Below are 17,540 nucleotides of genomic sequence, written 5' to 3' on the forward strand. Positions count from 1 at the left end.
AACTTTACTTCTTTGGGCCAAGGATTTAGCTCAGTGGCACCACGCCTGCCTGACAAGCACAAGGTCCTGAGTTCAATTCCCAGTACCAAAAACCCCCCAAAAACAACAAACAACAACAACAACAAAAACTTTACTTCTTCAAAGCTAGCTACTTTAGCTACTCCCCTCCACTCTTATTTTTCCTTTCCCACTGTTGCTGTAAATCAGCATCAAATATGTAGAGGAGGGTAAAATTCCAGGTAACAACAAATCAGAAGAAACCTGGGCCCCTGAATGTTCTCATGAAACAAAATTGTCTATGAACCACCAGCTTATCAGAGAGAGAGAGACAGAGAGAAAACTTTACTCTTAACCAAGGTTCTGTCATTTTCCTTCTTTAAAGCGGTCAAACCAATATCCTGGGGGCAAGAAGGGAAAGGAGAACAGCAAGAAGATCTCCCCAGGAGGGAGACAGAGACACCGTCACACAACGCTCTTCTGAACATCAATTTCTGCACCTATAAAGGAAATAATCTTTTTTCATTGTTAAACATGTGTAATACATTAAGCAGGCATTAGTTTTCAAGCCATGACAATTTTTTAAAAATTAGAATTTTCTCACTTGAATCATCACATGCTTTTTCCCTCCCACATATCCAAGTAGTCAGCAAGTCCCAAAAAATCTTTATTATCTATCCTCTTTATTCTCACATCTACTACAGTTTAATTGCCCCTTATCTGAAGTTCTTAGGAACAAAAGTGTTGATTTTTGTCAGATATTGGAACATTTGAATACATATAGTACAGTCTCTTGAAGGTGGATCACAAGTCTAAATACAAAATTTATGAATGATTCATATATACTTTATTTTCTGTGGTACTGAGGATTGAACCCAGGGTCTTATGCATGATAGGCAAGCACTCTACCACTGAGTGCCTCTTCGGCCCTCACACACACCTGTGCCCATAGACTGAAGGCAACTGTATATAATATTTTTAGTGAACTTGTGTTTTCACTGTGAACCACGAGGTTAGATATGAAATTTTTCACTTGCGGCATCATTTTGATGCTCAAAGAGTTTCAGATTTTGGAATATTTCAGATTTCTAGAGTAGGGGTACTCAACCTGTACTCTAAATCTGATCAGAGGTCACAAACACACTACCTACAGGCTGAATCCAGACAGAAGACAATTGTTTTATTTAACTAGTTACCAATATAAAAGCTAGAAATCTGCAAATACTGTTTTCCAATTAGGCAAGCCAGGGATCTTCAGAGAAGTGAACAATTACATGTCTGGACAGTAAATAAAAAGGATGACCTATTTTGTCATACAAGAGTGTACATTAACAAAGATTACTTAAGATGTGTCAAATGACTCTGGAATAAGATGGAAAAGCCTACCGAAGATCAAATGGAGATGACTTAGTTATCAACAAGAATAAATATAATGGATTGAAAAAAATATCTGTATTAGTCAATTTCCTATCACTGCAACAAAATACCTGACACAGAAACTTAGAGAAGACGTTTGTTTTGGTGCAAAGTTTCAGTCCGTATGGTCAGCACTCCAAGGCAAAAATGGCATGATGGAAGGGAATGGAGGAGGAAAGCTGCTCAATCCATGCTGGTCAGGAAGCAGAGAGAGAAGAGCCAGGGACAAGAATATACCCTTCCAGGTCAGGCCTCCACTGACCCACCTCCAACCAGGCCCCTCCTCCTAACAGCACATTCCACTATTGAACTCACCAGTGCATGAATCCACTGAATATAGCATGACTAAATGAGTAGAGTTGATCTAGTAAATATTGAATGTGAACTATTTTTAGCCAATACTGTTGGCCACATCATTTATTGTATTTATTGGGCACTGAAGCTGATACAGAAGGTCCTGTCAGTGTCTTAACCCTGAGGAATACTGTACCAACTAATACTAAACTAACAGCCTGCTGAGAACTTTTAGTAAGGACAGCCACCAAATGTTTGTTCTTTCATACAGAACTTGAGGTGAATAACGCTTTCTGTCATGATAGTTCACTCTGCATTGTTGAATCATTTCAGAATTTCTACCATTCTTACAACTCTTTCCTGGCTCTTGGGTACTCTTGCTATTCCCACCTGTTCCTCTTTTTCATGCATAGCTTTCTTTTCTCTCAGTACTCCTCCTGAGGATCAAAATCCTAAAGCACATTCCTCTTGCTAGAATATTGAGAACAAAATCTTCATTACAGAAGACAAATGACCTATCTAAATGTCTAGATACAAGTGACTATTGCAACACAGGCAGTTCCAACCTTATAAACACTCAACTTACTTATGACCCAGACACATACTCTTACCCTACCCCTGCAGGCTTCTGTTGCCATGGGAACCAGTCAGACAAAAAGTGGGAAAAAAACAAGGTTTTTAGGGAAACAAGGGCTTCAGAATAAAAGGGAAGAAAACAAGTATAGCTTTTCTTCCTTAGCATATTCCAAGTTTGTTCAGTGAACACTGTTTTACTGCCTGAAATTCCATAGGTATAGAATGCCATGGTTACTGGGCTATTCTAAAAAAAAACCAAAACCAAACAAACAAACAAAAACTACTTCTAGGGAGGGTTTTTGCAATAATTTTTTTTTTTTGTACCAAGGATCGGACTCGACCTTGCACTTGCAAGGCAGGCACCAGAACCACTGAGCTAAATCCCCAGCCCCTACAATAATACTCTTATGTGGGGGCTAATTTTTCACTGAAGATATGAGAGATTCTTATTATCAGTATTTGTATCAGAGACAGTGTGTGTCTGACTTCATCAACCATGGTGAGTAGTTAGCATGCTTAGCAAAGGGCATTCACGTACAAGTACAATTCACAGCCACCAAGTATACAAAAGTTTTCAGAAGTACCATTCTCATGTGTAATATAACAGAGGAGCACACTAAAGCTGTAGGACACTGCATAGCTAAGTACAGCCACTTGGATGCTGGTTGTATTGGAAGCTTTTGTCATGAAAACTAAGTGTGGGGCAGGGGAAGGGGTATGACAGGATGATATTATAATTTTATAAAATAGAATAACTTTGAGGAACATATCTGAACCCACAATACAGAGTTACTTAAGGAGAAACTAAAAGAACTGAAAGCTTCAGAGAGAAAAATCTGCCCAAGATTCTTCAGTAACATATTGCTGTGGCCCATTTTACCTGAGTTGGTATAAATTATAAAACAGACATTGATATTTTAAATTTCAAGTCAGAATATAACTATACATAAGATGATCTTTCAAAGGAATAAATGTTTCCAAAGAATATGTGCTACTACAAAGAAAGAGCAGCTACTTAATACATTTGAAATTCTTTTGAATATACTCTAACCCCCTCTATTATAAAAAAAAATTGTGCATGATCATTTAAAAAACAAAATAAATGGGCCAGAGATTTAGCTCAGTGGTTTCGCCGCCTCCTACGCAAGCACAAGGACCCGAGTTCGATCCCCAGAACCAAAAAAAAAGAAATACAGAGACATACCAGAGCCAAAACCCATTCCCTGGAGAGTTATGTATGTACTTTGACATTATAGAAATATATTTATATATATTCATATACATATACACACATATATAATTTAACACCCAGAAAGGAGATCATATTATACTTACTATTTTGCTATTTTTCTATCCTCCACTTAATTTTAATGGAACTTTTTCTACACTAACATATAATGTTTACAGCAATCTTTTTCAAGATTACCTCATAATTTATTACACAGATGGATCATATTTAACCAGTCTTTTACTGGCAAACACTTAAGAGTGCCTTTAACTTTTTAATCTTATAACAATGTGGCAGTTAACATACTTGTGAATATCTCTGTACATCTGTACAGAAAATTGTGGTCAGTAAATTTTCAGAAGTAGGGTTAACCATTGCCACCAAAACTATCTTCATTAGAATGTCGATCACATATAACAGCCTATTGAAGCCCTAAGAAGCATCCTGGAAGCACAGCCCACTCTGAGCAGCTCAGCCCCTAGAGGACTCACAAAGTCACTGTGAAGCCCCTGAAACACCAACAGTGGGCACCCTGCTCCATGTGCCCACCTACCAGGGCAGCCCCCCCTCCATGTGGCCCTTGAAAATTGACAAGATAGCACCCTCTGCTGCCACCCCAGCCATGCCTTGCCTGCAGGTGTCTGTCCCCACACAACACGCAGAAATTGGTGGATGACCCACACTTGCAGCCCAGCACATAATGACTAGGGTTATCACCACAGCTGCTGTTCCTAAGAGAGCTGCTACCCAGCTGGCAGTGTAATCCCACAACCCTGCAGCCTCCACCATGGAGACATATGCAGACAGCACCAACATTGATGACAGATGAAGCTACATGGCCACCACACAAAAGCTTACACATGAAGCCAAAGCCAATGTGGACTCTCCAACCAACACCCTGGGACACATTGCCAGGAAAAAAGAGGCTCTTAGTATGAAACCACCTTAGGAACATACAGACACAAGAAGCTTAGAAAACCAAGGCAATGTAACCCAGACACTGGCCAAGCATGATATTTCATATCCCTCATAAAAAAATGCCACACCCAAAGGAAAACATCTCTCAGATCTAGCCAGTGTTCTCTGATGCTGTACATATGGACACTGAGAAAGAGAAGTCCTTATTCTTTGGAATCTTTAAGGTGGGTGACACAAACCTGGGATACTCCATTGCAAAGTCTGTCCCTTGGAGGAAGACCAATTAAAACAGAAGACAGTATAACAAACACACAAAAAGCAGCAGATCCAAAAGACAAGGAAGTGCAGAACACCAGCCTGCTAGGAATGAGTAACTGAAGTGGGCAAACAATTAAAGACAAGACACAGATAATTTTGAAAGAGGGACCAGGGGACTCTTGCCTCTAGTGGACAAAGAGCCCTGAGTATCTGGCTCACCTCACTTTTATTTAACTTAGGCAAGGGAGCAAGCAATTAGGTTAATGGAAAATTCATCTGTTTCTCATTATTTGCAAAATGTACGCAGGTAAGTATTTCTCCAAACTAGATCTCAGCTGTTGTTGGCTTCTTCTCTGGAATTTGCAATGTGCCAGCATGGCAGCATCTTGCCAGAGGAGGATCAGCTTGCTGTTCCCTCCATGACCACAGGGAAGGTTGACCAGGCCTTGATCCTTATGCTGTTTCCCACAATGACGGGATGCAGAAATTTCTAAAATAGTTCAAATTGTTAGAAGTTATGTACTTACTAGTTACATAAGGCAGTACTGTCCCTTTAGGCCTGTTGTATTCCAAATTGTGTTTATTTTTTCCCAATAAGGTCACAACTACAACAGCTTCCGAGGTACTGGCGTATTTCCTGGTTTGCCTTCTTTCTAAGCACTCATCATTAGTCTGCCTGGTTTCCCAGAGTTCAGACCCCTCTGTCTTAGATCATAGTCTCCCCAGGGCAGCCCCAGCAGTAATGCTGGCCAGCATTCCCCAGATCAGCTTCTGGAGGTGGCCAACCAGGAGTACATATTACACTTTTAGATGCTATCACGCCAATAAGGATTCTAGTGTTACATTACTAAAGCAAGGATGTAAATTTGTCATTTTGTATGGTTTTAAAAGGAGGATATACTTTATAGAAGATAAAACTAAGCAGAAGATAACACAGAAAGACTTCAAGATTCCCTTTGAGAGGTTTTACAGAGAAGAGGAATTAACGTTTGTGAAGCAGTAATATTCCACAATATCTCACCAGTTTCTCTGACTTTTGACATATCTACTTTTTTTTGGTCCCAAGATTTAAACTTTTAAGATAAATATCCAAGCTCTAAAGTGTCAGGTTACTACCTATAGGAAGCAGTAACATGCTGAAGGGGGCAATGTAGACTTGGATGTGAGCTTTAGAACACGCTTTATTCTCACTTTAGGATTCTGGCAAGGGTAAAGAACTGGGCTACGGTTAAGACAGGATGACTGAAATGACAGATACATTTAAGTAGCTGTGGTCAGACTGTGGAGACTCATCTTCCTAAAATAGATTGGATGCAGTCTTGATAGACTGTTTTCAACTACTTGCTGATTTATCAGAGAAACATATGGAACCTTCATAAAAGCCATGAAATGGTGGCTCATACCTAGTGTGATACGATGATATTTCAAATGCCATACCCCAAACTCTTGGATTTAAACTATTCATACATAAGTTTTTGTCTTTAAAAACATGTATCATGGCAGGTCAAAAACCAAAACTGTTTCTAGTCCCAATTATTCTAGAACTTAGATTGAGAGGTAATGTATGTCAAATGTTTGGTGTATTCACTCCTTCATTCATTCAACAAGTTGAGCTATTAGGTGCTAGATTTTCAGTTTTAAATAAAGATGAGTAAAGTCCATGTCCACTGAGAATGTACATTTCAGGAGTATAATGACTAATAGAATAAGTTTAATAAACTCATAAATATAATAGCAAATGGTGTCAAAGCCCCTTGTGGAAACATACAAAGACCTACGATGGGGAATGACAGAGCGGAGGAAATTGGGAGGTCCCAAACAAGACATGGCTCTTTGTCCTTTATTTGTCCCACTTCCATCTTTAACAGTGCTCTCTTTCTCCTCCCCTGGCCTCCACCAGTCTAGAGCTGCAGTGACTACCCTGTCCACACACACACATGGGCACATTCACATATTCCCTTCCCTTTTCTGATGACTCCAAGACTTCACTTAAGATGAAATTAGAAAGCTCTAATTCACAGAAACTGTTTGCCATAGGAATTCCTAGCAGCCAACAATGAGACTTGGCTATTGGAACTGCAGCTTTATATCCCCCTTATATCTCCTTTTTAATTCCCGATTTTAAAATCAAACAAACATCAAATATCACTTGAAAGAAAGAATAGCTGACTTTAAACACACAGGAAAAAACTTTGGAGTAAGAAAGGAGCTAAGTTACCATATGTTTTAAAACAGAGGCATTTTTCTATATCACTGCCATTTACACTTATTTTTCTCCTTAAAAGTCACTATCACTATCAATCACTGCCATCCACTAAGACAGGGTAGAATTAAATGAGCTAAATTCCCACACCTTTTTATTTTTTATTCTGAGACAGAGTCTCCCTAAGTCACTAAGTTGTTGAGGCTGGACTCCAGCCTTGCATTCCTCCTGACTAAGGCTCCCAGAGTGCAGGGAATTGACTGAGCTTACAAACAGTCTGACTCTAGTTCCCAAAACAACTCTCATCAATACAAAAGAAATTAGATGACTCTTACCCTAGAACACATATCCAAAGGCTGCTTCCTGAAATCTCTTGGGGAAAGCTTCAGGAACCCCAGCACTGGGGATTACACCAGCAACGTGCATCTCGCCTGGGATGGGAGTGAGCAGGAGGGGCACGTTCTGGGTTTTGGCCGCCTCCAACCCTCCCAGCTGTCTGCTTAATTAATGAGGAGGGGCAGACATACTTTGATTTCCTGAACTGCTTCCCCGTCTTAAATGAAATCCAAGAACCATGCTGTAGTTCTGCAACTCTGCCCCAAGGCACATGTCTTAGTTTTTCATTTTGGCAAAACCTCAAATACAATTAAGTTAGGGAAAATTGCTCTAAAATAGTATAGAATCATATTGGATCCCTCTGGTCAAAACTTATAGAGATGCTTATGGAGGTTGTCTTAAATTGGTTCCCTTGAGATAATTTAACCTGAAAGGTGAAGCAAATGAGTAATAAATTTTTTGTTTTTAAATACTATGAAGTCAGCAAGAGAGAATTGTGGTTGAAGTCAATCATATTAATTACCTACAGTTTTTGCTAAAAGCAAAGATTCATCCAAATCTTAGATTCTTATTTGACTATACAGGGGTATGAGACCTACACATTGACTTAGTGTTTTTTGTTTCTTTAGCACTTACTTTTTTTTTTTTTTTTGGTACAGGGGATAGAACTCAGGACCTTGCACTTGCAGAGCAGGCAGCAGAACCACTGAGCTAAATCCCCAGCCCCTTAGCATTTACTTTTGAAAAAGGCTTCTCAGGTACTACTGTGTACAGAACAATATGTCTACATCAGATGGGGTCTGAGGACGTCTCTCAAGAGAGGGTACACAGGTAGCCAGATTAACTCAGCCCAGGCAGGTTCTTGTTATATCACAGAGAAGCATTTCAGTATTCATCAGAGCGAGGCATAAGCAGATTTATTAGGCAGAGTTAGAAAGTAAGAGGAAATGGGAAAGGAATGTCAGCTTGAGAACCTGAAGCCGGCACAAGTCTGATGAAAATCAGATTGGTCTGTCGACAAAGGAATGAGACCAGCTTTTATGGATTTGTTGGGGTGGGCTAGAGCCTTTCTTGATCATTACCTCAGCTCAGAAGATCTCATCATCTGAGGGGCAACCTGGGCTTCATGAGGTGCTGTTTTGGAGACAGCCTCAGTTTTGTGAAGGCTCTGTTGGAATCCAAAGTGTTCTTAGGTTTAAGTTAGGGCAATAAGTGGAGACTTCTGGGTGCCCACTGATAGTTAAATGTTCCTGTAAATCTTATTTTGATGGCCTCATTTTGAAGGGGGGTGAGATAGTTTATGTAGGTTTAGGGGTAATCAACTCCATTTTGCCAGTTTTCAGACATACACTGCCATAGCTGAGAAAGGATCTGACCCAAAATTTTATGGTAATAAAGGAGACAGACTTAAAATGAAGGTCAAGCTTTGTTCTGCTTTTAGTTATCTGTTGGGCAAGTATAGGCCCAAGTGAAGGAGTCTTAGCAAAAGCAACTTTTTTTTTTTTCAAAAGCAGCTTTTTCAGTCCCTGATTCCCTCAGCTGAAAACACAAATCATGCTTTTAATAAGTAACAGCTGATGAGTTTGTCCTCCGTGACTATGGTGATTTGATTGTTTTTATCTGGATTTGTAACCTTATATAAAAAAATCTGGAATACTATAGAGCAAAATACCAATAGTAGGTTACTTTTTCATAAGGTTTCAAATGTACTTTATTTCTTCAATTTACAGTGTTTTAGTGGGTACACAATGCTTTTCCTTGGTATCAATTATGAATTGGTTTTAAAACAATTCAACATTATACCAGCTAGCACGATTCCTATTCTCTCCGTTCCTTTGGGATGACTCTGTCAATAGGGAACAGGTTCCCTGGACTCCAGTCTGCATTGCTGTGCATGCCCAGGAAGCAGTAGGCAAAGTGGCTCTACTAGCTAACATAACATCACCAAGTATATCATGGAAGTCAGGTGTGTATTTTTGATGGCTCTGCCTCACCATTGTTGGCTGAATGTTTAGAACCTGGAAACTATTTAGTGCATTTTTGGCCACAGGAAACATTTTGAGGCTGAAGATAAAATGCAGCAACTGCAACAGCTGGAATTTAGGTCCAAGTGCTCTTGCAAATGACCCAGGTAGTAAGTAGTTATTTCTACCAGTGTGGCAGGATTACATGTGATTTTAATCTTTCTGCTTTCCTCTGATCCTAAATTTATCAGGACAGTACAACCCTTATATTTTTAAAACTTAATTAGCGTTTAGGCCTTTCACAAGATATTATCTATTATCTGTTAATCTTCTAAAGAAGACACAACAGGAAAAGTTTTGCAGACATAGCATGACTCCCTCTTGTTGCTTTTGCTACCTTCCTCCACCATGAGCTGTTGCCCCTCTGCCACCCTGCCTTGAACCCAGCCAATTATGGACTGAAACCTCTATGAACTGTAAACGCAAAGCACTGAAGTTGAATTTTGCAAACCCATCTGTCAAATCTACAGCAAAGTTTACTCTGAAGCCCAATACTACAGGAGTCCAAAACCCACACATAGAAAGACTGAGAACACACAGCATTGAGTCATCAGGAAAACTGAAGATCTCCCCTGAACAACACTGGGATTTCACTGCAGAAGACTTGAAAAACTTTGGAGAAACTGGTCGAGGAGCTTATGGTTCTGTCAACAAAATGGTCCACAAACCAAGTGGGCAAATAATGGCAGTTAAAAGAATATGGTCAACAGTGGATGAAAAAGAACAAAAACAACTTCTTTTTTTTTTGGTACCAGGGATCGAACTCGGGTCCTTGTGCTTGTGAGGCAGGCACCAGAACCACTGAGCTAAATCCCCAGCCCCGGAACAAAAACAACTTCTTATGGATTTGGATGTAGTAATGCAGAATAGTGATTGCCCATACATTGTTCAGTTTTATGGTGCACTCTTCAGAGAGGGTAACTGTTGGATCTATATGGAACTCATGTTTACCTTGTTTGATAAGTTTTACAAATATGTATATAGTGTATTAGATGATGTTATTTCAGAAGAAATTTTAGGCAAAATCACTTTAGCAACTGTGAAAGCACTAAACCACTTAAAAGAAAACTTGAAAATTAGTCACAGAGATATCAAACCTTCCAATATTCTTCTGAATAGAAGTGGAAATATTAAACTCTGTGATTTTGGCATCAGTGGACAGCTTGTGGACTCCATTGCCAAGATAAGAGATGCTGGGTGTAGGCCATACATGGCACCTGAAAGAATACACCCTAGTGCATCTCGACAAGGCTATGATGTCTGCTCTGATGTCTGGAGTTTGGGGATTACATTGTACAAGTTGGCCACAGGCTGATTTCCTTATCCAAAGTGGAATAGTGTATTTGATCAACTAACACAAGTTGTGAAAGGAAACCCTCCACAGCTGAATAATTCTGAGGAAAGGGAATTCTCCCCAAGTTTTATCAACTTTGTTAACTTGTGCCTTATGAAGGATGAATCCAAAAGGCCAAAGTATAAAGAACTTCTGAAACATCCCTTTGTTTTGATGTATGAAGAACATACTGTTGAGATCACATGCTATGTTTATAAAATCCTGCATCAAATGCCAGCTATTCCCAGCTATCCCAGCTAGTCCCATGTATGTCGATTGATACCACTGCTACATCAGACTCTAGAAAAAAAAGGGCTGAGAGGAAGCAAGACATAAAGAATTTTCATCCTGTATCACAGTGTTTCTAATTGCTTGCCCAGACACCATGTGCAATAAGATTGGTATTCATTTCCATTATGTCTGTACACTCCTGTCACCTAGAACATGCATCCCTGTAATACCTGATTGATCACAGTGTTAGTGCTGGTCAGAGATCACATTCTGCTCTTTCATGATGAACATATTCATGACATGTGGAAGTCAGTATGATCAAGTTGTTGACTGTGATTAGATCATATCTTAAATTCATTTCTAAACTTGAAACCTAGAGACGTAGCTACTAGAATGGCGTTTTGTCAGACTTTCAAATCCTGGAAGGACGCAGTGATGGATGTACTATGTCTGAACATAGAGACTTGGGCTTGAGTGAGAAAAGCTTGCACAGCCAGTGAGACATATTGTCTTCTGGAGCTGGGAGACAAAGGAGGAATTTACTTTCTTTACCAAGTGCAATAGATTTACTGATTTGATATTCTGTTGCTTTACAGTCACACTTGATGTTTGGGGATCAATGTGCTCAGCCAAATTTCCTGTTTGAAATACCACGTTAAATTAGAATGAATTTATCTTTACCAAAAACCATGTTGCAGTCAAAGAAGTGAACATTAAAATATTGAGACAGGACAGAGTGTGTTCTTTTCTCCTTTACCAATCCTTCTACTCTTCATTGGAAGACTCAGGAGTCTGCCACTTGTCAAGAAGGTGCTGATCCTAAGAATTTTTCATTCTCAGGATTTGGTGTGCTGCCAACTTGATGTTCCACCTGCCACAAACCACCAGGACTGAAAGAAGAAAAAAGTAAAGAAGGTCAAGTTTACAGATGTTTTTAATTCTAGTATCTTATCCAGAACAACTTGTAGCAACTATATATTTCCCCTTGGCCCCAAGCCTGATACTTTAGCCATCCTAACTCACTAACAGGGAGAAGTAGCTAGTAGCAATGTGCCTTGATTGATTAGATAAAGATTTCTTGTAGGCAGCAGAAGATCAAATCTCAGTTGTTTGCTTCTTGCCATCACTGGTCTAGGTCTTCAGTTTCTGAATCTCTTTTTCCCTTTCTCTGTGACCTGTTACCACTATATGACCTTTACTTACTTCAGTATTTTGCCTTTTTTCTATAGCAATAACCTCTACAATTACCAGGGATGTTCCTTACCAAGGATTTTTAGCCCCAAATCTTTCATAAGCTCAATATTTAAAAGGCTGAGGAAAGTGTGCCCAGCTGATGTGGTGTGTGATGAAGAGGCATCGTTTCTGGAGACACTATCGATCAGAGGAGGATCAGGAGCGGCAGTCTTTTAGCTACACTCATGCCCTACTAGAATCTAGCAGTTCACCACCATTGCTTGGAATTGGAGTTCTACCAAAAAGCAAACAAACAAAAAAGCAAAACAAAAACCCAGAACAGTTACAGGAGGCCATTTAAATCCATTATTTTTTGCTGTTTGCCTTTGTTGACCCATTAGCCAAGCTCTCAGTAGGTTTTCTCTAGCCTCTGTGGCACTGAACATTAGGGTTTGTAGACCAGGTAAGCAGCACCATGAATGGTTCAAGCACATTGGAATAAACAGCCATAGTCTGAGATGAAGGTGACGCCATTATGGAACAAAATCATAGCAGGTATTGCTGTGTCTCCTCCCAGAGTGACAGTCATAAATACTACACAACAATAAAGGGAAAATGGTGCTGTTCAAAGTTACATCCCTGTAAACTACAGAATTAAAAAATGATTTATTTCTTTGGTCCACTTGCCTAATTTCCCCATTTTCTCTTCCATGGAATCCTATACCTTAGACTCCCCAGTGTTGTGAAAGAAGGCATTGCTGTATGTCTTTTTTCGACCGCATCAAGCCATCATCCTCCATTCCTCCTGGGCACTCAAGAGGAATTTGTTTCTCTGCTATCAACTTCCTGTCTGGCTCAGCACAGGGTCACTTGCCGTTATGCAAATGGAGATATAAGCAATCCTGACTGTCCAGGAGCTAATCTGACCGTTCTATTTGTGGATGACCACATGAAAAGGCAATTTTAGTGCATTAATCATAGATTATTATAAACTATAAACTTAAGGGCAAGGAGTTTATTACAATGTATCTTTATTAAAACAAAAGGATGTATAGTGTTCACAAACTGTGAAAATAGTATAAGAACTACATTGTAAGTTCTGGTTATATTTCTCTTGTACCATATAAAAATGTATAAAAATTATCAAAAAGCTAATGTGCAGGGATATTGCCTTGTCTATAAAAATGGAGCTCAGTAACATAACTGCTTCATGGAGCTTTGGAATATTTTATCCTGTATTCTTGTTTGAATTCCTCCTCTATTTAAGATGCATACATGTAATTGAAGTGTTTATGTAATAGTTCTATCCTTTTGCCTGCAGGTCAGTTGTAATAAATCTAGGATGTGATGATGAAAAAAAAATAGCATGATTCCACTTAAGGGTTATAAGAAGTGGGTTTCTAAAATCAACCTAGACCCAGGTTTGGTGGCTCATAACTTTATTTCCAGCACTCAGGAGGCTGAGACAGGAGGATCACTGTGAGTTTGAAGCCAGCCTGGGCTACACAGTGAGTTTAAGACCAGCCTGAACTACGTAGTGAGATTCTATCTCAAAGAAATCTAAAAATAAAATAAAATCAACCAGAAGCATTTGTTTTCAAAATCCTCTGAGTAAAAAATGAGTGAAAGCATCGCTTCTCGGCCTTTTGGCTAAGAGCAAGTGTAAAAATGAGTGAAAGTATTATTGTACCCATTACCACGCTGCATCCTGACTACATAACATCTCCACTTGGATGTGTCTAAAATATCTCAAAATTAACCCAAACTAAAATCTTTGTCTCCTCTGTGCCAACACAACTTCCTTCGTCCCTTCTAAATAAAGTGCTACCATTTACCCATTTGTTCAGCCTGTAATTTGAGAAGCACCCTCCATTATTTCTTTTCCCACTCTACATTCAAATTGTCAATGGATCCATAATTTTTTCAATCTTTAATTAAATCCTAAGAGTTCCACCCAGTCCCTGAATACAGGTTCTCTCCATACCTTTACCTTAGTCTGGTTTGTGCTGCTATAACAAAACCTGAGACTGGATAACTTATTAAGAACAGAAACTTTTTTTCCCATAATTCTGGAGGCTGGGAAGTCTACTATTAAAGCCCTGGCACCTGACAAGGGGCTTTCTTGCTGAATCATCGGGGCACCTGCTGCCAGTCAGGGAGTTGCCTCTTAAAGGCCCGACTCCTACTAATGCTATCACATTGAAAAAAAAAACTGAATTCAAACCAAACCAACATTCTTTAAAAATCAAACAGAAGATCTGTAAGATGTGCTAATAAACTCTCATGTGACCCATGCTTTCAACAATAACAACTTCAAATTATTTGTAAGGAAACATATAAAACAAAATTATCATAGAGCTCCCTTTCCCCCTGCCAACCTACAAGCACAGAATGTTAGAGGAAGAAAATTTTTAGTTACTATGTGGAAAAGAGGCAAAGGAAAAGAAGTGAGATTATACCAAAGACAGACAAAAGTCACTCTCAGAAGAAGGCACTCTGCCAGAGCACTGAAATATTAAAAATACGTCCGGGACTTGGTAGCATACAGCGCTGGCTATAGGAAACAGGCTTGAAAGTAAGAGACTAGAGATGAGTCTTGGAGAATCATTGCTTCTAGGGGAAAAAGAGATAAATATAGAGTAGTAGTGACCCTCAGATGTGTGCCATGAAGAAAAAGAGAGAGAGAATTGAGGATTCTATGAAACCAGAGAAAGCCATAAGGCATGCGAGTCCTCCATCTCTCTCCCCATATCACTACCAAGATCATTCATTAAACAACTGCATTTTATTATGCTGTCTCATATAGCACTCATAAACCAGGAACAACAAATACTTATAAATATAACCAGATTCCCTCTATACAAAGTTACCCTGTAAGAACTCATATAGCATATAGCACTCACAAAGTAGGAACCACAAATGCTTATAAATATAACCAGATTCCTTCTATACAAAGTTACCCTGTAAGAACTCATATAGCATATAGCACTCACAAAGTAGGAACCACAAATGCTTATAAATATAACCAGATTCCTTCTATACAAAGTTACCCTGAAAAGAAACTGAGAAATTAAACATTCAGTACCCAACAATGAGGCAAAATCAAACTGTAACACAGTATTGCAAAATTAATGAAATATTCTTAAAGAAATATTTTGAGATACTGGAAGCCAACTAAAAATTCGAAAAGAAAAACTAGTCAAAAAGAGGAAAAAATTCAATGAGACTTGAATGAATACAGGAAAGTTTTTTAAAAGACATAATACATGAAATAAAGAGTATATAAGGTACCGAAGAATATATTCAAATGAAAATTTACTAAAGGACACAGAAAGGCAAAACCAAAAACCCACCCTCAGGAGAATAAAAATACGATTTTTTTCAAATGATTAAAAAAATGGTTGAAATGAAAAGTCAAGCAAAGAAGATCCAACATAAAGATTATCTCAGACTCTGAAGACAAAAACAATGAAACAGAATTGCATTTCCAAACATAAGAAAAACCCTAAATCTATAAAATGAAATGTCCCACCACGTACTAGGCATGGTCAGAAAAATTTTGGTAAAAGACACATTGCCATTAATTCCCCTCAAAATACTCTCACTTTGAATACATTTATCTCATTCTTGCCACTTTCTGAAGCTGTTCTCGAAGTCCTCTTTCCTCTCATGACTGTACTATTGTGTTAGACTTGATGTCCTGAATCAATCCAGAATGGTTACCTTTTCTGGTCGTTTTGACCTTGAGAAAGAGCCAGAAGTCACATGGTGTCAGATTTGATGAATAAGGTGGATGAGGACACACTGTAATATTTTTATTTGATAGAAATTATTGTGGTAGAAGAGATGTGTGACATAGAGCTATGTCACAATGGAGGATGAAACTATTTGAAACTATTTGCCCATTTCTCAGGCTGTTTCCTACACCCATCTTTTTTTCTTTTTTCTTTCTTTTTTTTTTTTTTTTTGGTACCGGGGATCAGACTCAGGGCCTTGTGCTTTCAAGGCAAGTGCGGAGCCACTGAGCTAAATCCCTGGCCCTCACTCATCATCTCTTAAGTGCTCTAGCAACCTCTTACCATATTCAGTGTTCACTGTAGTGTTACTGCGTGAAAACGCAGCTCACACAGGTTTATCAAGATAAAAAAAAAAAACACATCCCTTGATGTGAATCTTGATTGATGTGCTTTTTTCACACCAGGAGAACTGGAACATTTGCATTGAGAACTCTGAACCTTGGTGTCAGGATCATAACCATAGACCCAATTTTCAGCTCCTGGGATGACATTTCTTAAACAGCTGGAATCTGAAGAGGGACAGAGAAGTGCCAGTGAAATTGAAAAATGCTGTTGCTTTTGTTGTGGAACAAATTTTTGTGCCTTATGGTCAAATCTGTCAAATGCTTTGAACAGGAATCATAGATGTGATTTGTACAATTAACACATGCTGATCAAAAATAAAACACAAAATATAGACTTGGATATCAATTATACATAGATATGAATATGATTTATAAAAATGTATGTGTATGTGTTAAACAAACAAACACACACATGAAAAGCAATAAATTGATAGAGATGGTTAGAGTGAGAGACAGCCCATGAGAGTATACAAAAATGTGGTCAAGCTTTAAACATTAGTGAAGCTGAATAAAATGCATATTAGCATTCTTTTTGCTATTCTTGCAACTGTTCTGTAAGATTGAAATTATTTCAGAATCAAATGGTAAAATAAATAAGGCCTGAGTCTTGAGTCAAACAGCTTCTCAACACACTTACCATCCATCATCCCTAGCCTTGTCCCCAGTTTCCCTAGCTTAGACCCCTGCAAGAGCCCCCTAACTGGCCTTCATTCCTGCTATCTTTTTCCACACCACAGCTAAAGTTGTACTTCAGATAACAAATCCAACCATGTTACTCTCATGCTCAAAACACTTTGGTAGCTTCCAGTCACACTTAAAATTTAACTCCTTATCAGAAGCCTCTGTGCCATCAAGCCCCTCTCTACATTTCTAACCTCATCTGCTGCCACTCTCCAGCATATTTACTTGGAACTAACCACGTTATCTTTCCAGTCATTCAAAAACATGAAGTTTGTTCCAGCTATGGGCTCTTTGCACCCCTCACTCCCTCTTCCTGGAATGCTTTCTCCAGCACTGGTTCCTTCATTCCAGCCTCTGATAAGTGCTCTTCCCTGACCTCATCAATTAAGACAGCAGCCCTCTCATCCTTGAAACCCTCTCCCTGCTTTAATGTCCTTCACAGCACTTCTGGCTATGTTTCATTATATTATTATAATTGAACAAGAAATTATCAAATCACATTATTAAATAATCTATAAGCAAAGTTGCAATGCTATAATATTTCAGAACAGTTCATGTTAACCTTGTGATTGCATCCTCTGTCTTTGGTCTGAACAATTTTTATGTAGACAGATAACTTCAGTTTCATAGAATGTCAGGTATCAACATGAACACAACTGAAAAATAAATCACTGCTCTTCTGAACCTTAACATTCAAATGACAGGGACCTGGGGATATAGCTCAAAGGTAC

The 17,540-nt window shown here is 38.8% G+C and overlaps 1 long non-coding RNA gene and 1 pseudogene across 1 annotated transcript; one reads left to right on the top strand and one right to left on the bottom strand.

The window, feature by feature from the left end:
- Positions 1-4,838: 4,838 nt before the first annotated feature.
- Positions 4,839-7,512, bottom strand: LOC147825615 (uncharacterized). The gene is made up of 2 exons (XR_015440542.1): positions 7,226-7,512; positions 4,839-5,177 (listed from the first exon to the last, which is right to left on the bottom strand). It is a non-coding gene; the product is annotated as an uncharacterized LOC147825615 (long non-coding RNA).
- Positions 7,513-9,642: 2,130 nt separating this feature from the next.
- Positions 9,643-10,844, top strand: LOC101720837 (dual specificity mitogen-activated protein kinase kinase 4 pseudogene; annotated as a pseudogene).
- Positions 10,845-17,540: the final 6,696 nt, after the last annotated feature.

Source organism: Heterocephalus glaber, unplaced genomic scaffold (genome assembly GCF_053883595.1).
Source record: "Heterocephalus glaber isolate CG9 unplaced genomic scaffold, H.glaber_assembly_v1.0 deba00001497, whole genome shotgun sequence".
Lineage (NCBI taxonomy): Eukaryota > Metazoa > Chordata > Mammalia > Rodentia > Bathyergidae > Heterocephalus > Heterocephalus glaber.